The 22,124-nt window shown below is 34.7% G+C and overlaps 1 protein-coding gene across 6 annotated transcripts in view; it reads right to left on the reverse strand.

Annotated features, from left to right (window-relative positions):
• robo3.S (roundabout guidance receptor 3 S homeolog) overlaps positions 1 to 22,124 on the reverse strand; it is a 239,363-nt gene that overhangs the window by 42,383 nt on the left and 174,856 nt on the right. The window lies entirely within an intron of this gene.

A 22,124-nucleotide genomic window follows, 5' to 3' on the forward strand; every position in this document is an offset into this window, starting at 1 on the left:
ATAGCTTTATGTAGCTAATGACCTTTGTTAGATTTACATGGTAGCTGGGACTTTTTAAGGAAGAGACAAACCCTAAAAAATATTTTAGCCTGGAACAATGGTGAAAGCTTTATCAGTGAATAACAGACCCCACTTAAAAGGGGAGACCTCAAAAAGGCTTTTGAAAGTTGTTGAATAGTTGTTAATGGATATAGAGGAAAATTATTTCAAAGGTGTTTAGCATTTAACATTTAATTTATTAATTACACAACTTAAAGCATTAAGGCTTAGTAGAAAATCCCCCTGGTAAGAAGGAGACTAGTTGAGTGTATCCTACTTTGGCATGTTGGATTAAGAAGAAACATCTCAGTGTTGAACAGTTAAGTTACTAAAAAGAGAATATTAAATAGTGACATGTTTGTTTATATGAAAGAATATAATAATATAACTACTGCTCTGAGAGCAATTATGCCATCTTACTAAAGTAGACATTCCTTTCGAACTGCTGTATCACTGTCAGGTAGTAATCTGAGCTACATGGTTTGACAGGCTTTTACACAATCTTTAAGTACACAGCTAGTGAGATTGTATTCCACTAGATCATTCATCAAACACATTTGATGAAATAAAGATAAGCCATAAAGATGATAAATGATCCATATTAGCCTGAAGTGTAAAAAGTCAGAGGCAAGACGATTTTTATTACAGATACATTTCTGTCACTTAAAATAAATTAGATACTACATTCACAGAGAAACAATCAGTATATCTATACACATTCAAATAAATAGGGATTATATACAGATCAGGAGCAAAGTGTAAAGATTAAATAACTGGTGCCAATTGCTATGTTTTTTGTCCACAATGCTCCTTACTTCATAGCAACTAGTAATTTAATGGACTAGGAAGCATGGGGGCAAGCATGTTGGTGCAAGGAACTAAGCACACTTGCTTTATGCTATTAGTGGGTCAATCAATTTGATTATGGACTAGTGTTGCATCAGCCATGTCTAACCCAGGGGCCCATGCAACCAACGTGTTTGAGTGAGTACAGCTCTTTTCAAAGTGGGTTATATGCAGGTGTGAGCCAAACTTTGTCCTTGTTGTCAACCTGCCTACAACAGCAATTTCCACCTATTGCTCCCTCCTTCCAACGGCCGTTGCTTATTTATATAATTGTCCCTATCTGCCTCACCATCACTGATGATGTCAGACTTGGGCATATAGATGGGGATGGCCCTCTGGATTGGGTGGGTTTTGGGTTGGGAGTGGGCAGATCAGGGTTGGGCGCTCTGTGTATGGTACTCTTTAGCCCTCGTGTCCTTGAGTTTTTAAAATTCGAATCGAATTCAATTTGAATTTAATTCGAGTTTTTGGGTTGATTCCATTCATCTGAGTTTAAAAAAATTATAGTATAAGTATAGCTTGTGTGTTGCAATCATGTCTGCCAAAATGTGGAAAAATATAAAGGGGGGCATGGCCATGATCAGTAAGAATAAATATGTAATCTAACACTGTTTTTTGTAAAAGAAAAATATTGTTTTGCATTGAAATGACAAATGGAGTGAAGGAACACAATCCTTTTTACAATGAGATCCAACAAATACAATTGCTTTTATATGTATTACATGTGAAATATTCCAATAAAAACACCTGTGGAACTGATCCTTATGGCTATTAAAAACAAATAACCAAATTAAATCACAACAATTAAAACTTGTTTTCTAAAGGGGTTGTTTTCTTTAAAGGGGTTGTTAACCTTTAAGATAACTTTTAATATGATGGGGAGATTGATATTTCCTGGACAATTTGCAAATGGTTTTTATTTGTTATTTGTGTTTTTTGAGTTATTTAGCTTTTTATTCAGCAACTCTTCAATCTGGTTGCTAGGGTGCAAATTCCCCTAGCAACCATGCATTTAATATAAGAGACTGCAATATAATTAGGAGAGGGGCTGAATAAAAAGATGAGGAATACCAAGGACCAATAACAATACATTTGTCAGTGACTCCTATTTCAAAGCTTCAAAGAGTCAGAAGAAAAAGGCAAATAATTGCTTAGAATTGGCCATTTTATAACATACTAAAAGCTAAAACTGCCATGTTTTATATACTGAACTTATTGCACCAGCCTGAAGTTTCAGCTTCTCAATAGCAGCAATGGTCCAGGACTTCAAACTTGTCATAGGTGGTCACCATCTTGAAAAGTGTTTGCGACACTCACAGGTTCAGTGGACTCTGAGCAGCTGTTGAGAAGCTAAACTTAGTGGTTGTCGCAAATTATCAAGCAGAAAATGAGGTTGGCCTGTAATTTAAGCTGATGCTACAGGACTGATTATTAAATTGTGGTTCTAGTTACACTGGTTTCTGTGCTGCCAAGTAGTAATTATCTGTATTAATTACTAATCATCCTTATATTGTGACATTTATATTCTTTGTGTACCGTATATTTTGAGTCAGTCCATAAGCTCAGTAACTGACAGCAGCACAAAGCAGTGAATCAGCAGAAAAGATGATAGGGAGCTATTGGGGCATCTTTGAAGACACAGATCTTTACTGCTTAAGGGCTGTGGTTGCCTGGGGCTGATACAGAAGCCCAAAACATAATGTACAACATTTCTAGCTACTTCTTTAGTTTAACTTTCCTTGTCCTTTAAAGGTGAAGCACCCCTTTAAAAAATATCTGTATTGTCATTAGTTAAACTGTTTAGAGCTGCACAACAGCATATGTGAAGTAGTCATTATGCATGTCCACTGGCCAAGGGACATCTGGCTTGCTGCAGGTCAATCTTATTCTGAGTTAGATACAAAGCACACCAACACAGCCTCAAGATAATGCTGGACAATGCACATCTGTCCAGCTAAAGCATTATGACCCTTTCAGCTAATGAACACAGGACATGTGCCAATTTATGAAATTGCCTAATTGAAATTACACGGAACAAAAAGGAATGACAACGTCTGTGACAATGTTATAGTTGTTATTGTGCCATTGGTGGTGCTATATACACAGCAAAACAGACTGGATACAGCTGCATTTATTAATTCTACAGATCATAAGGGTTACAGCCATAAAGTAGCTGGCTCATAGGCATGTTTTAGCTAAGCCTAAATACATTTCCACTACTAAAGAAAGTTTTTTTTTCTTGAACCCAAGTTTACAGTAAATTCATCTTTAATCCTGGTGGACTTGTTTTAGAAAGAAGACACACATACAGAGTTTTATTTTTAATTCACTGATTAAGGTAGCAGTCTCCCAGCCTTTTCAAAAAGGATTATTCTGGGTGAGACAAGACAGGATTTATGGTTTAACTAGTATAGTCTATTTTATCATGCTGAAAATGTTTTATCAGATTTATCAAAGTGTGAAATTAGAGCTTACCGAAGAAAAATGCGCTCACTCTCTATTTATTCCTACGGGATTTTTAAAAGTGTATTTATAAATGGGTTAGATGTCACGATTTGATAAATACGCTTCTAAAAATCCCACAGGAATGAATGGAGAGTGAGAGAATTGTATTGTGATGAGTTTCATTTCAGTTTGTAGCATCTGAAATTAGGGCCCACTAATCCCAGAACCTAGGCCTTCGCTCTATATATATATATATATATATATATATATATATATATATATATATATATATATATATATATATATATATCCACTAAAGGAACTACTGAATTCTTGTGTATACATGGACATAACTAGATAATGGCAAATAGCAACCAGCTCGAGCCAAGGGCATCTATAGAGCAACTAAGAATTTTGAAAAGTTTGTTATAATCATTATGAAATATTTAAAACTTCAAAATAAAATGACATTTTAATGAAACTAAATTATTTTGAAACCTATTCTTAGCTTCTATTGCTAGTCTGTAGAAGGTAAAATAGAACATGTCTTATTTCTTATAAATATGAAATATATAACTGCATTACTCATACAGTAGGTCGTGGGAATTGCCAAATTATCTACAGTAACATATGATACTTCCATAAAATCTAGTCATAGCTGTTACCCAAGCATACAATAGCATAAACGCTAAACAGTCACAGTTCATGGAAACAGTTTGTCTAGGGTACAGCAATGTGTCATAATTATGCATGAAAAAATACAGTAAAAATTATAATTTGTTCTGCTGTCATTGCCATGTATTGCGGGTGTTTCTTGTTTAGGAATTATTGGCTGTTTTGATAACAGTCAATAGTTGTAATGCTTTCAACTTGAAAGCATTACAAATACAATTTTTCAACATTTCAATACAATCAGCACTCAGCAGAAGTCAAATTGTAATTACACTTTGTAAAGGATCCATAATAATTATGAGTTCTAATTTTTCTGTGCCAAAATGCATTCTGTTAAATTTAGTGCAGATGGTACCTTAATAGCAAGAGGGTTATCCGTCCCTAATGAGCATTAAGAAGAGTTTAATAAAGTGTTACTGACATTGAGCATATTTTAAGCCATAAAAGCAGTGTATTTAGTAACCATAAGACACAGAACACTGTAATATGAGCAAAGAAACATCATAATGTTAGTACAGTTTTGAAGAATATCTTGCATACAGTATATAGTCATACAGGAAAAAAAAGACATTTATAAGAGAAAATTAAAAAAATTATACTAAAATAAAATACATAAACCTCTTTGGGGATATGCCTAACCATAAAGAATCCCAGATCAACGTCGCCAAACGAGCGGATCTCTCCGTGTATGGCCACCTTAACTCTGAGTTAGTCAGTGACTATAAGGGGGGCCACATGGGACAGAACTATTTAGTGAGTTTGCAATTGATCCTTAGCATGCAGCTCAGATTAAAAAGCAACAGTTATGACCCATGTGCCACCCTCTAGTCTCTAGTAATAAATCAGTGGAAGCCAAGAGAGCTTAAAAACAGAAAGTAGTGTTCTGGCTATTATATCCAGTCACTCCAGCCTTATATGTTACATTTTTGCCTAACCAACTACATTTTTTTTTAAAACAAAATTTAATTAGCACAGCCTATCCATTTATCCAGTTTTTATTTTTACACTGAACTGTTCCTTTAAAGGCATATTTATTAATAGGTGAAAGTTAGATTATTTGATAAGTGGAATTTTACTGTGGCAAGCTCTAATTTCATACTTTGATAAATCTGCCTAATGTGAGTGAATATTTGAAGGCCAAGGTATGCACAGCCCAGTATTTTGGCCATTAAGCTATATAATTAGGTCCCATGGGTACCAGTCAATGAATTACCAGCTCCAGAAATCTAAGTAATCACAAGCAACATGCTTATAATTTTCTACATTAAAATAGCTAATTTGATGCAGTGTAACAAGAAAAAGTGCTTTAAAATTCCATGTAAAACTTAAACAAAGTTTTAAATATTCTCATTACAGAAATACCACAAATGTTTTAAAATTCCACATGAAAGAGATCACCAAAACAGATCTCACACAGATGCACATTTCACACACACGCATGCACACACATATACTGATGCACATCCAATGCCAATTAATTACAAAATTTAGGGCAAGATATATAAGCATCTAAACATCCAAACATAAATATAATTTTTTTTTTTTTTACACATAGATACCTGATTCCACAGATTGAAAGGGAACGGTGATAGTCTCTACTTGCAGGGACCACTTCCCCATCCCCCATAAGGCTCACAATGTAATGCAACCCCTCCCATACCAGGTTCCATTGTGTGATGGCTTCTGGCACTTGTCCCTCTGCTTCCATAGTGGCTGGTACATGGAAAGCAGAGGCATTTCTAACCCTAGATCGATTACTTTGCAATGGAATAAGGCGAAGGAGGGGTTGAATTTCAATATCAGCCTAAGTGGGGTTGGGAAATAGTTGATGCGAGTATCGTGGTTTGGTTCAAATAGTTTCAATGCTTCTTTTCTCCATAAGCCGCTTATGAACTAAAATGGAGCCTGACCAAAAGCTAGGTTACAAAGAAACACTCTGCCATCATCAGTTGCCATAACAACATCTTCTATAGGACTACACTATTACCTTTCATTAATATATTGAATTATTCTAATTTAGCTTTGTCACATTGGAAGAGATAAGATGCATATAGCTGTTCATTTAAATAAATGACAGTGTCTTCAGCATGCTGCACCCTTTCAGTAGTGCATCCATAAAGTAATTTATTACCGCTCTGCCTTCCTAATCAGTCTTAACACTAATACTCATTTTTTCAACACGATAAAGAAATTAGATAACAGCTTGTACTGAAGACTATAAATTATGCATAATAGAGAAATCACCAAGTCGTATTCTGGAATAAATAATACAGGTTTCCTTTAGCATGCCAAAATACAGAAGTATCTAAATGCTATCCTAAATAGCATTTAAAAAATAAATACAACTCATCAATGGGCCAAGTCTAATGTTTTATTTAATTGGCATGTAAATGGCATTATTAAAGATATCATGACTATAATGTTTGGTTCCTATTTTAGAGTGAGCTTTTTATTGTTCCCAGAGATATTGTTCCAAAATATACATTTCCTAGTATTCCTGTCAATTGTTTCTATAAAAACTATTTTTAAAAAGTGCTTTACATACAATTCATTCTTAGAATAAAATACAGCAAATAGGATTCAGTGCAAGTCTACCCTGTATAAAAAACGATAATGGCTGCTTCTATTCAGACACAATAACACTTCTGTATCCACGGCAACTGTTAATGCCTCTAAATGAATAGTTGCAGAAGAAGAGGAACTTATGGAATTTTAAGCAAATCATTATATTTATTTTAGAGTGTGAAATGACAGCATGGCACCTAAACATATTACTGAAGGCACCAGATGCCTGTAGAGCGATCTAGTTGCAATTTTACAAGTAATGTTCTCTTTACCTTTGCCTCTTTTTTTTTTCAGCAGGAAACTTTCAATTTATATTACCTTGACAACTGCCAGTAAGGGTGAAATAGCCAAAGAGGAAAGATAATCATACAATTTTGTTTTTTCACAAGACCCATCATGTTAAAATGAAAGCATACTGCCCAACATTCAAGAATTAAAAAATAGAGATATTTTTGCCATGTATTAGATTGCCCATGGAAATGCCAGATTCACTTAGCCTAGTCACTCACACACAGTCATCATGTTCCTTTCAAGTAGCCTACATTTGGGAATGTACCAATGAAAACAATTAGGACTCCCAAGATACTTGCACTGCCCTTACACTTTCTTCCTGACCTGTTCCTCAGTCAGTAGCCCTACAATTCTGAAAAGAGAACCACAACTTGAGACATATATATAAGTATATGTAAGTATATATATTTTTCTTTCCCCTTTAAGATGAGTTTATCTAAAAAACTTCTCAAAAGTTCCTTTAGCAAATGAAGTTAACAATCCAAATGAATAATTAATGTCAGAAATATCTATTTACGTGGAGTTAATAACTGTCATTAGAAAAAAATAACATTTCTACACCGTTTCGTTGTTTTTTTTTTATAATCAACAGGCATTTACAATACACCTGGTGCCAGGTCCCAGTCTGACCTAAGTTGATGCTATTTGTCTCAAAAGGAACACAAAGCTTGTATCTGCAAACTAGAAGGACTGTAATTATTTATTTATAGATAACGGAAATTTCTCCACCAATATTCTGCATCTGTGCAAAGTATCAATTCATGCCCTAGGAAAAAAGCATCATCTCTCTGGAAGCTAATATTGTGTCAGCGTGTCACTTGTCTGGTTTTATGTCGTCCTGCTTAACTGAATTCCAGGGATGATGATGAATGATTTGACCTTTATAGTACTATTTTTCTGTATCTTGCACTACCAATTGTCTTAATAGTTAGTGAACTCATTGAAAAAAATATAAATTTTTAGTAATTGTAGACAATAATGAGACATCTGATGGTATATTGCACTCCTGTTTGGTGATATTAGCTAAAACACAACTTGCAAACAGCAAATGGCACCTTTCAACTTTCAATTATATTTATACATTTCTGGCATACTGTAATGTGGCAGATTTTGTTTAGTAAGACAAATATGTCTCCATCTTACAAAAATCTATAACTGAACCTCTGTCATCCGATTTGATCTTCCCTAATAAATGATCGTAATGCTATAGGAAAAGTGATTTTTCTTGTGTTACTCCTTCCCCAGCTAGGTCTTGTCATGTATCTACAAACATGAGGTTGAATGTACTAATAACAAAAACATTAAACATTTTCGTGTATCTTAAAGCAAACTACATTTTTAGATTATATATGTAATAAATGAATTTAGAGTTGCAAATTTACAGTGCATCCCTGTAAATTCATTTAATTTGAGTAAATTCTTAGGAAAATACATCTATTAACCATAAATGTATTCCTATTATACAGACGCAGTAAATCATTGGTTGATGCATCAAAAAAAGACAAAGGATTGAATTTTAAGCAAAGCAACACTACCAATTCTATAATACATTTTTCATTACTGTTTGTTTTTAAGAGTTGATAAGGCTCCCCAGGTGCAGCAGAATAGCAAGTGAACAACAATTAGTGATTCGAATCAATAGCATTGTGGCCTCTATGGACACACAACCCCCTTTAGGGATAAAGCTTGAGCATAATATTACAGAATGGTGACTCTCAGACAGATACTAACTAGGGACTTTTTACTAATACAGTATGTGTTACTCTGATTTTGCTTATCATAAATTAGTTAGTTTTTATATCAAAACATGAGTCTGAAGGTGTCCTGTGAGTATATGTATGATGCCAGTGCAATTATAATGGAAGGATAGTGTTAACCTGATTATCCAAGTGCTTTGCTGACTATGTGCTTAAAAGAATTCCCATATTTGTTTAAATATTTATACTTCTTTAAGCTATTAGCTTATTCTTGCTGCTATTGCTTATATGTTGTTACAAATACAATGCAATCTTGCTATACTGCTACTGTATATAAAACAATTCATTCTCTTTGAATATTGAATACATTCAATATGTTCATTAAATCATTGTACATTATATGTTGCATCTAGGGCTCTAGCTTCATTTAATATGATAAGAAGAATGTTTTCCTTAGTTAACTACAAATCTAAGAAAGCAATACAAAAATTACAATGAAATAGTATGTGCTATTTTAATTTCTGAGGCTCTGCTTCCGTTTTACTAGAGAGCATCCTAATTGGGATTTCTGGCAATCACACACAAAGCCCTGAAGTTATTCACAGATTATGATTCTGACCTTTGCCATTCACAGATTTAATAACCAACTACAATAGTCACAAAAGATCAATAAAAGCAGCTTGCTGACTCTTTCCCTTTCTGAACTCACACTGTTTATGCACACATATGGCTCCCAAAAAACGAAGCACAGCCTTGTCCCTGACATTATAATACTATTCGGTGGACTTCATTTTCCAGAATTATTGTTAAACATTAACTAAAATAATATTCAAATGGGGGCTCTGCTTTAAATGATGCTATTACACAGTTTCATTGTTGTTATTCCACTCATACTGTAAATAAAATACTTGCTGCTAAAGTCTAACATCTTGCAAAATCATTTATACTAATAATATAAAGGCTTTTGTAAATATTCATGTTTAATTTTTTTCATTGTACCTTTTGTTAACACTGAGCAGGTACATAATCTGTTGTTGTTAAATACATGTGTTTTTTTTATAATGACAGATAGATGTAGAGTACTTTCTAATGTCTATCTAAGTTTATTTCAGCCTCACTGCTATTTAATCTTGTTACAGACCTAAATATTGCAGCGATGGAAACAATGGGTTTCACATAAGACTTGGGGTCACTATAGTCTGCATTCGATGTTATAAGCATAGCTAGGATCTCTGCCATAAAGCATGATAAAGCTGCAGTTTTAAGAGTGACAAGAAGGAGGCTTTTTGACAACACTAGTTAGTTTTGTTAATGAACTGAATAAGGAGCAAAAACGGTAAACCTTTGGCGCTACATTTACAGTCAATACTTAGTCAGTTATATCTGTACCATATCAAATTACTAAGTGCTTTGATATTCTTTATAATTACAATTACATTATTATTATCATTAGTTGTATCCCTTGTACTACAATGTCTTATATGGCTAAATATATCTAAATAGGACAAGATCCCAGGATATAGGAGTTTTTTGTAGCAGTAGTGGAGTCACCCATATTAACCAATTAGCATCTTATTAGTTTCTATAGGTTACTAAATAGTGATAAACTTTGTGACTGTTACTGTATAATCCAATTTCTGGGTATCGTTAATGGCATTTGCTTTGGTGCACTCACTTCACCGTAAAAAAAATAACTTAAGAATGCTACAGGTGTTCCAACACATGTAAATGTATCATGGTGCATTTATCATGGCAGCAGACAGATTGACAAAAATAGGCAGAAGGAGCCTATTTGTGAGGGACTTCCTGTCTCCCTATCAAATGAACATATGGTGCAAATGCTTCACTTATTGGAAAACTGCAGATATTTGAGTGTGTTCTTTATTGCCCCGCAGACAGCATTCTGTGCAATAATAAGATTCAATTACATTCCAACTTAGCTAAGATTTAACATATACTGTATATTGCAATTACGTGGAAAATAACATTTTATTATTTTATCTTTCTCTCTCTCTCTGGTTTTGAGCAAGCAGGAGGTGGCAGCCATGGAAAGGTCATCGGATGTGTGAATATTATATTTGGATCAATATGTTACATTGTTAAAGAAAGGGACCATCATTAGTGTGCAGCTTCAACAGATGGATCCCCCTGCCTTTGGGTGGCTCAACATGTTAAAACTAATATATTTTCTATGACATGGCTGTTTTTCTCACAAATACCATCCATTGCATTCCTTCAGTCAGCCACAAAATCACAGTGAACGCTATAATTCTGTTTGGAATTATGTCACCCAAAAGATAACCTCAGTAAAGTAAATGGTAAGTAAATTAGGTGTCCTGAGAATTAGTAAGGCAAGTTAAAACGTTACCAAGATAACGCCTTATTAATTTCAAAGCTATATTTTAAGTAGGAAGGGATATTCATTTATTTTAGCTAAATTTTCATTTTTTTGATTCAATGTATCCTTTTAACTGAAGATTCCAAACAGTTAAGGGAGGCATGTGGAATTGTCTGACTTCTGACCCTCCAGTAGCTGTTAAAGGAAAACTATACCCCCCAAACAATGTAGGTCTCTATTAAAAGATACTGAGTAAAACCGCTCATGTGTAAAACCCTGCTTCATGTAAATGAACCATTATCATAATAATATACTTTTTTAGTAGTATGTACCACTGGGTAATCATAAATAGAAAATTGCCATTTTAAAAAATAAGGGCCGCCCCCTGAGATCGTAAGATTCACTGTGCACACATACAAACCACATGTAAGGTCACATGAGCCAATTAACAGACAGAGTTGTGCCTTTTGTTTCCTCACTTCTTCCTGTTACAGTTAGTGTTGTAGTATTTCTGGTCAGGTGATCTCTGAGGCAGCACAGATAGAGTCACGAAATGGTGGTTCAAGGCAAGAGATGTAAAAGGGCAATATTTATGTAAATATATATTCCAGTTTGGTAAGATTCTTTAATATGTCATTCAATTTGATATAAACTATCTGTTGCTTAAGTATTCATTTTGGGGGTATAGTTTTCCTTTAAGATGAAATGTCCATCATCCTTGCTAAAGCAAACAGAATGTTACAATTCTAACATTTCAGCTATAACTAGAAACAAATGTAATTTTTTTTCCACTTGCATGGTTAAATGTTCTTTTTTCTGAAAGTCCTTTCTTTACAAAAAAATTCTATGGGATACATTTTCTCTATACGTATTTCATATATGGCACACAAATATAATGCTGACCATACTGTATATACTATGGTTAATGTCTTGATGGGCTAAAAAGAGACCTATTTATAAGCACATCGCTTCACATTAATCACTAAAGAGTTCTTATGACAGAAGTCAGGACTATCTCTAAAATCGAAGGCTTGGTCCCCTTGAGGGCTGGTGTTGTATAACCCAATGTGACAGATACAGAAAAAGGAAGTGAAATGGGAGCATGCATCAGTTTTCCCAGTTTTCCCATGTTCTCAAGGCTGGAAGTACTACTGAGCATTATTATGTGCTATAGCATGTTCCTCTGCACATTCCATTCTTTTGTTTAGCAACTTTTTCATATACTCTCCCTATTATTGTAGCATTTCACACTTCACAATTCTGCAATCAAGTTCCTAGGCCTAACCTAGTGGTTTGCCCAGTGCCATCCACTCCAGTCTAGCTTGCTAACCACTGGAGCAAACTCTATTTGATGGCCTTATTCAGGCTACTTAGTCACAACAATTATAGAAAACGTTTCCTTCATATACAATACAATTGAAGGAAAGACTTGTCTGGATAAAAAATGCACATATATATATATATATATATATATATATATATATATATATATATATATATATATATATATACTGTATACACTGAAAATCATGTCAAAATTATTTCTGAGACAAAGACTCAAAGCAATGTACAAATGATGTCAGGGGATATGGGTAGTTGAAAAGATAAATGATTCCGTTTTAATGAAGATGCTAGATACCATACATTACTGGGTACAATCACATTTGTAGCAGCCATATTGAATTTCTGCTGGTTTGCAATAATGCCAAAAAAAATCTTTTAAGAAGCTCACTTAATATATTCACTGGAGAGGCTTAGATTTACCTCTTAAGAAATTTATTATGCTGCCATGTGTTTCTTTAAACCCCAAGCTAAGTCATAATAATCACACTTGAAACAGGATACAAAACTCACACTCTGATTTGCGACTTTGTTGATTTGATATAAACGTATTACTGTAATTGAAAACAGATTTCAGATTTATTTAAGTTATTTTTACAATTTCACATATGGAAGAATAAATCTTCTTTATAGTCTGGGCTTGAACCTTGCACTTGTGGTGTATTTCACGAAGTAATTTCCTCAATGCAGATATCTATGACGCACAAATCAGGGGTCTGTCTTGAATTTGAAACATTTCAGTGTTTTAAAAAATGTCATATTAATGGGGCCTTTTTTACCAGACTTGTAAGCAGAAATCAAAACCCACAATTAAACACAGGGCTGTCTGAGTCAGCTGCTGTCTACGGATCTACAGAGTCAGAATTTATGACATGACAGGTGAGAGCTCACGGAGGCTATTAGTTATATGGTGCTGGTTAATGGACATAACTGTCAGGCTTAGCTGCTTATCACTACAGCTACTGCTTCATTAAGGAAAATAATATTCAAGACTGTTGGATGCAAAAACCATTTACCTCTGTGGGAACATGAAAGAAAGCAATCAGAAATGAAAAGCCTTTTCTACATTACAATCTTAGCTATTAAAGACTGGGTAACTGCTTTAAAAATAAAAGAACAAGGACCATTACACCGACACTGATCCAGTTCTCCTTTTACTATTTGTGCTGCAGCTTACAATTCACTTATGATAGTCAAAGAAACAAACGCTGATCACAAATAAATACATCATTTACATAAATCTGGGAATACTTCTGAGATGCAATACAATGCATCCAGTCTAATAAAAGCAATGGTCCCTACCCCACAGAACTTACATTAACATACCTCCCAACTGTCCCGTTGTTCACAGGGCAGTCCTGATTTTGACAGCTCAAACCAAGGCATTTTGTAAGTGATTACAGAAAATGTTGATACTTGTTAATAATTGTGAGCTTCACTGACTAAATGTTAATGTAATGTTAACCAAAGCTAAACAGATCCAATCTTAGGATGGCACTAGGAACTACCATCAATAGCACCGTGAGGTTCATTGTGGACTTAGTAAAGGGGTGGTTCATCATTAAGTTAACTTTTATTATGTTATAGATTTGTATTTTAAACATCTTTTCCATTGGCCTTCATTTTTTTTTTTTTGAATTATTTTCTTCTGACTCTTATCAGCTATCAAATGAGGGTCACTGACCCCATCTAAAAAACAAAAGCTCTGTAAAGCTACAAATTTATTTCTATTGCTACTTTTTATTACTCGTCTTTCTATTCAGGCCATTCCTATTCATATTCCACTCTTAATCGAGTCAATGCATGGTTGCAAGAGTAATTTAAACCCTAGTAACCAGATTGCATTGAATTGCACACTGGAGAGCCGCTAAATAAAAAGTTAAATAGCTCAAAACCACACATAATAAAAAAAATACTGTAAGTTGTTTCAGAATATCACTCTCTACATCATACTAAAAGTTCATTTAAAGAAGAACAACCCCTTTAAGGTCACGTGCTCCATTAAGTCAGTAAGCATAAAAAATACACATAAACAAAATGTTTATTGATTATACAAATATATAGTATATATATATATATATTAGCATATAGTAAGAGTGCATTTCTGCTAGATGGACACCTGCTACATTAAGGGGCACATTTACTAAGGGTCGAATATCGAGGGTTAATAAACCCTCAAATTCGACCCTCAAAGGAAAATCCTTCAACTTCGAATATCGAATACCGCAAATCCTACGATCGAACGATCGAAGGAAAAATCCTTCGAATGGAACGATTCAAAGGATTTTAATCCATCGATCCAAGGATTTTCCTTCGATCAAAAAAACCTTAGAAAAGTAATGGGAAAGGTCCTTATAGGCTAACATTGTATCTCGGTAGGTTTAAACTACCAAAGTATGTAGTCAAAGAGACAGTACTTTGACTATCGAATGGTGGAATAGTCGAACGATTTTTAGTTCGAAACGTCCTAGTACCCAAAAAAATACTTCGAAATTCAAAGTTTTTTTACTTCAATCCTTCACTCAAGCTTAGTAAATGTGCCCCTAACACTTTCCTGCATTCATTGTTTTTGTTCAAATAGCTAATTAAACAGATTGACCGTGTGAATGAAACTCAGATGCACCCAAGGAGCGGTTACAGCTCATAAGGATTATTTCTGAGCATGAGAAGAAGCAGACGCGTGCTTGTTCTGCTTCAGCTTTTCCTCCATTTTCATTCATGCCAACATTCATTGTCAGCTACTCCTCTCTTTGAAAACAATACCTTAGCCAACATCAAAGAGATGTTTCTTTCAGAATGAGGCCCTAAAGAAAGAAAGATAGGAGAGCAAGAGGGCTCTTGTCTACAGAGTATAGGGTAGCAAGGCTGGAAGTATCCCAAATGAAGCTACTGTGCCTGGGAGGCATTCAGAGAACTTAATCCCACTACAATAGTATGCAGTATCAGCTAAGAACTGACTTCTTAGACTTTAACCCCTCGGTTCCCAAGAGACTGTCTGTCAATCATGACATATCTGTAAGGAAAATATACATGTAGATGTTCACATTATGTTGTTCACATATTAACACAACCTACAGAGACTATTACATCTCTGAAATTATTTTCTTTACACTATGTATTTAGCTTTACACATGGGTCTGAATTACACTTTGAATTATGCAATAACCAGTTCATATGTTTTCATTTTGCCTTCTTAAAATAAAGCCAGTTTATGTGACATCTGAGCAAAATACTAATGACATCAAAGTATCTCTGTGACTATGCCCTATGATGTAAAGAAATTATAATATTCCTGCATGATTTGATCAATATTATCACATGGAATCATTATTGGTACAGAGTGAAGACACGCCCCATATTATCAGTGTCGGATTGGGATGCCAAGGGCTAACCAGAAAAACTTAGATTGTGGGCCCACTTCCAAACTATTATTATTGCTCCTTTTCTCACTCAACCTCTTTATTCTCCTAGTCTTTTATATCTACTTACTATATTCTTCCATTATTAAGCATTGTTTACATAAAGAAATAGGGAATAACCATGGAATAGGCTAAATGGTTAGAAGCAAGGTGGCTCACTAAAACCTGGGCCCACCAGGAGTTTTCCTGGTATCCAGGTGGGCCAGTCCAACACTGAATTTTATCATAGAATGGGTTTGCCTCCAATATTGGAATAAAAAGTGGTGATGTGTATGACCACTACAGCAATTTGTGTGGAATGGAAAGGAAATGAGGCCAAATTAAATTCTTCCAGTATGCTGCTAGGACAAAAATGACATGTGGTTCCACCCGTATTACTTTTGTTCAATACATAGGAATTTTAGCAAACAATGGTCAATATATGGATAATTTGGTATACAGTATGTGTAGGTTAAGTACAGCAGGGTCTTTTATACAAAGGCAATCTGTATTTTAGTGTAACTGTTATTTCCAGTGACATATTCCAGATTCATTAGTGGATTAAGGGCTCCTGGAAGAATCAATCAGGATTTAAGCCAATTTTTCTCTTGCTCTTGGAAAGTCACCAACGTGCCAGTAAGTCATTTCCATAAACTACTTACAGCAAAACTGCAAGAACAAAAATAGTACAGTTAAGGTCACTGAAAAGTGCTAAGACTGGTGGATTCAATTAAAGCAGTGAAATCCCCCAGGAACACAGGTGACTTTGTCTGGTATAGTATGCAATCAGATATCTTTCCATTTGACATGGGATGATGGTATGGTACTGGTATAATAGAGTTAGTGAAAAAATAAAAACAAGAAGGTCACCCTGTATAATTTCAGAGACCGTAACCCAACATATTTCCCATCATGTTTGAGTATAATAAGGGGAAACTAGGATACAAAGGCCATAACACACATGAAACATTCATTTAGGGGCTTGTTTTACTTTTAATCAGCATAATGCTGACCATTTGGTCATTTAATAAAATGTGTTTTATGCCTTTTTTGCTCTGTATAATAAGAGCATTGTCATGTCTATTGAAGTTTGCCACTTTTCTACAGGTAGTAAATCATGGCCATGTTTTATGGAATATGCATTGATAAATAAACTGAAAGCAAGCCCACCACACACCCTACCTAGAACAGGCCATATCTCCCCTTTATCCCTATGAATCCTCTGACACATGGGATTCCTTGTGATAATACTTTGTTGATACATTTGCAGGTATGGGGATAATGCTTTTCTAAAGTAAAAGTTTCATGTAAATCACTTTTGTAGTTATTGTAATGCTTTGTGTACAAGGTTATTTAAAAAAAATATCTTTTGTGAATAGTCCCACATTTTCACTATTGCAGTTCAAATATACCCAAATGTTGCTCCTGTGACACGGTTGCCTAAATAATAAGCTTTTCTGGTGTGGTTTCTCCAAAGCCAAATTCCACAATTACGATACTATGACAAGCAAGAATGAAAGTATTTAGAAGTACAGTATCCATTTCAGATTTACACACTGATGTACAAAAGTCATACAATACATACTTGATGTCACTGATCTCATCTGCATGCAGGTGCTTGTCAGTGATGCAGAAGATTCATTATTAATCACTTTGCAATATAAGCTGCTAAAACATTAAGCCAAATGCAAATAAAAATCTTTTCTGCCTGCAGGGTAAGACAACAATGCACACTGGAAAATATGTCAGGCACATATTTGATGTCCCTTTGATGTTAAATGGTCTCTAACAGTGATGCATGTATAGATGTATTCCCCTTCAAAACCTGTATTTCACATCTTATTAATTAAACATTTAAAAAAATATCATAAAAATGCACTTTTAATAAATTCATAGACACTATTCACTGGAAAAGAATTCAGCAGGTCTATTGCTTTAGGCAGCCCTAGCTATTTGCAGTGCCTATTCTAAAGTTACCCTATAATTGGGGACCCACAACTAAGCAAGCAGAGTATTTATTACAGTGGCCTTTTAAGCTCACTATTCCAATATGTATTCTCCCCAGAGACTTCCAGTCTAAAAATATTGGTGACAATATAAGGAAGTGATGAGCATTCATGAGTGTCAAGTGGTCTTTCATCTGAAGAAACAGCAGTATTGATACAACTTTATTCAGCAGCTTTGTACAGTTCATGATGTCTACATTAAACATAAAATAAAACATACAAAAAACACCAATAACAATACAAGAGGTAAAGAGGGCCCGGCCAATAAGAGTTAAAATAATTCAATCATGTTTGTGCCATGTCCTGAAATTGGCCTGAAACCAAGGACTGTCCCAGAAAACTAGGTACCATGTGAAACTATGGTGTAATTAAGCAAGAGGTTGCAATGTATTATGTCAAGATTTGTGGCCCTAAAGCTGGCCATAGATGTTGAGATTTTTAAAAGATCCGATCCTCATCGTGAGACCACAATTTTCTCGGAACGATTGTACGATCGTACGAATTGACCATCAACTAAAAAGACCAATTTGCCAGGAAAACAAAGGGGAGCTGCCTGCTTGGCCCTGCAAACATAGATAGATTGCACTGGGACCGACAAAGATTTTTTGACCTGGCCGATCAATTTCCTAACAGATGTCGGCTGAAAAATCGTAAGATGTACGATCATTCGAGTCCCACTAACCGCAAGATAATTTCGAAGGTTTGTTAAGACTTCCCTAAAATCGGTCATTCGGCAAGAAGAATCGTCGCGTCTATGGGGAGCTTTATGCAATTGCAACAAAAATAGCAAAGCTGTAGGAATGGCAGTTGGACAGCTCTTGTTCAGACCAATGTCATTGTAGTTGTATCTATTCCCGTTATCAATTGTATATATTCCCATTATCAATTGTCACTTCATGTCTCAAAATACAAGCACTTTGAGATATCATTATACGTGATTAGGCAGGAAGGACTTTACAGTTGGATATATCCCTTAATAAAAAACATCCCTGTTGTGGGATTTAAATCTGTTGTCAAATGTTTTTAATCCCACTACAAGGAACATTTTCATAAGAGACACACCAAAAACAGAGAAAGTGTAAAAAAACAATAAATTGAACCACACAGAAGCTTCTCTTTTATCTTTATCCTCAAATAATAATACAGCCGACCTTTGCACTTGAAATTGTTTAACAGCTTGACCGTAAAGTCTTAAACCCATTACTGCATGACTTGTAATCTACGTGTGGTTTAATGATATAGGAAGCATTGCACAATCTGTAAAGTAAAGAGGATTACTCTAATCTAATAAAAACTAAAACCATTTTGGAAACATAACAGGGGTTCACTAGGCCTATTAATATCCTTTTGATTGAGATATGAATACTATTGCATTCTAAACACCAGAAGTGTTGCTTGTGCAGCGAAAGGATTTGTGAATTATCTAAATATTATACACAAAATATTAAAATAAAAACAGGTAATACCCTTTTCTCCTATAACTAGTAGATACTCTGCCCCACAGCAAATGATCAACAATAAGAAAAGATGTAAAAAAAAAAAAGCCCAACACATTTTTTTTACAAAATAAACAGATATAATCTAACATTTTCACATATTATTACTTAATCTAAAAATTCCTAATTATATGCAGCATTGTTCAGCAAATACAAAAGAGAACTGTAGAGATGAATATCAGTTTGAGCACCACAGTTTATAAGGCAAATGGATTAGGAGTTCTGAACATGGAAAACAGTTTTTCCCATGCCAGTAATCCCAAACAAACAGTCATATTAAAATGGAAAAAAATCATCTGAACAGACAACCATTGCCCATTTGAATACATACACTCAGAAGGCCAATCAGATCCCCACATATAAAGAAATTGTATACGAGAAGCAAAGACATCAAACTTATATATACAGGTATGGGACCTGTTATCCAGAATGCTTGAGACCTGGGGTTTTCCTGATAACGGATCTTTCCGTAATTTGGATCTTCATGCCTTATGTCTACTAGAAATTCATTTAAGCATTAAATAAACCCAATAGGCTGGTTTTGCTTCCAATAAGGATTAATTATATCTTAGTTGGGATCAAGTAAAAGCTACTGTTTTATTATTACAGAGAAAAAGGTAATTATTTTTAAAAATTTGGATTATTTGGATAAAATGGAGTCTATGGGAGACAGCCATTCTGTAATTCGGAGCTTTCTGGATATCGGGTTTCCGGATAAGGGATCCTATACCTGTACTGTACAGCTGCACCAATAAGCCCTTCTGTTAAACAACTTAATTGCTATTAGTACAATTTCTCTTTAACAACAATGGAACACAATAGAGGATTGATAGTGTGGAATCTAAACTTACTTATTCCTCAAACCCTTAATCAAATGAGATATTGAAGTGCGAAAAAGAGGTAGAATTACTTGTTAATCAAGTTTCATATTACAGATCTTAAAACAAAACACAAAGATAAGAGTTTGGGAGGGAGGGGGGTAAGTCAGCCTTTGACACTAATATAAAAAAAATCATTACATCCAGATAAATGAGTATAGAAAATGCAAAACAATGACACCCATCCATACTGCAAATCATGTAATATCATTTCATAACTCTTCCAGTTCAAAGAAATCCTATATGGGAGACACTTTAGAAGTGGTTCAAGGCTGGGAATAACTACTGTACATGCATGCACCTCTGGTGCTTATGTGTTTCTTACCTTTACTTTGTTTATAGTGACAACACCAGGATCTTTGAGACAAAACTGCTTGGAGCTGGATGGGTTTTGAAACAGAATAATGGGTGGGTCAAACTTTTCAAACAGAATAGTTGGAGGCTTTACCTATGGCTGCCATAGTATAACACAACAATGTGTTAAGGCACTACCACACCCATATAGCATGCTGTATTTTTTCCCTGAAAAGCAATTCTAAAGCATTGAAAGCAAAATACAAAAGCTAGATGATGATGACACACTGTTCTGAAATATTCCACAAGGGTGCAGAAGCATCAGATGAGAATGCATTAGTAATGTATTGAGGTTACTGCTCATGCTAAGTAGCACTGGTCAAAGGTTCTCTAGCTGTCATGGGTCAAGACTAGGTCAGCAATGTCCCTAGAGGCAACTGTGAAGGTCTGGTGCTCCCAGCATGTCAATCAACAGTAGAAGCAGTAAGTCATATATATATATATATATATATATATATATATATATATATATATATATATATATATATGTAAATTTGGACTTTCCCTTTAAGGTTAGATTTGGAAATACTATGAAATGTAATGCAGACTGCTTTGTTCCTTGCCTTTATGTATTATATATTCATGGCAGTCTCTGATCTTCACTCAGCCCAGCAGGAAATACAGTTTATTCAGGAGTGCTGGGAACAGCTGGTGGGAGCAATGACCAATTTTTATGTTTGTTTTGTTTCCAGTTACTATCCACTTTGCCTACCAAATGCCTTCATACTTTTGCCAGTTGATTTTGAATTCTGATCAAAGGCCTGATAAAAGAAAAAATATTCCCTTTGGAAATTAGCTACATATTTACAAGTATATACTGACCTTCCAGTAGATTTTATTGTTAGGAATAGATTTTCTATTGAAATAGTATTTATCTGTTGGATCACAGAAAATCTTATTTTTTGAAAAAGTTGCCTGTTGATGGACTATGTTGACTGGTGCATCAGCAGCTAAGGACTTGCAACTATTCCAGTTGTGGGCTTTTGAATCAATGGATCATATACATTTATGGCCACTTCTTGTATAGGCTTATATAGGCTTCTGTTTTACTCACTCCAAACAGATATCTCTATATAAAGTGCAGACATATCACAAGCCACAGTGACAAGGACCAGTTAACCACAAATGACATCCTAGTACCTCATCGGCTGGCTTGTCCTCTATCTGCCCAAAAAACACTGCCTATTATATGCTGTAATAAGTAGCTGTAACACTATACTGAAAATGTTCTGACTTTTATTTCTCTTGCTAAGTGGAAAATGTGGTGTAACCATTTTTGTGTACATTTTTGTGGACAGACAACATTGGAAATGTATTTAGCAGGCTAAATTTAACAAGTCTGATAAATGATCACAATGCAAATGAAGCTGAAAATACTATATTCAATGTGTATCTTGGACAAACTTATTAGGATGGTACATTTGGAGTGGTGTTCCAGTTTTTATGCTTGCAGATATATACTGTCTCTGCCAAGAGTAAAGGTAAATAACCTAAATAAAAACCCTAAATATAAAAACACTTTCCAGCATCTGCATGTAGGATAATAGAGATTCCTAAACTGATTTAGCTGTTCGTCCTGAATAAATGACTTGGCCCAGTTCCCTCGTGCACTTGGCATTAGGGAGCCTGCTGTTTGACACGTGTGACTTTTTGGCAACATAATGCAAAACCAGCTTAGAGAAATGAAATAGGATATTGAAATTAATCACCCTGAAAATGTGATTGAAAAAAGAGAGCATGCTTGTCTCTCAGCATCCT

This window comes from Xenopus laevis, chromosome 7S (genome assembly GCF_017654675.1).
Source record: "Xenopus laevis strain J_2021 chromosome 7S, Xenopus_laevis_v10.1, whole genome shotgun sequence".
NCBI classification, from domain to species: domain Eukaryota; kingdom Metazoa; phylum Chordata; class Amphibia; order Anura; family Pipidae; genus Xenopus; species Xenopus laevis.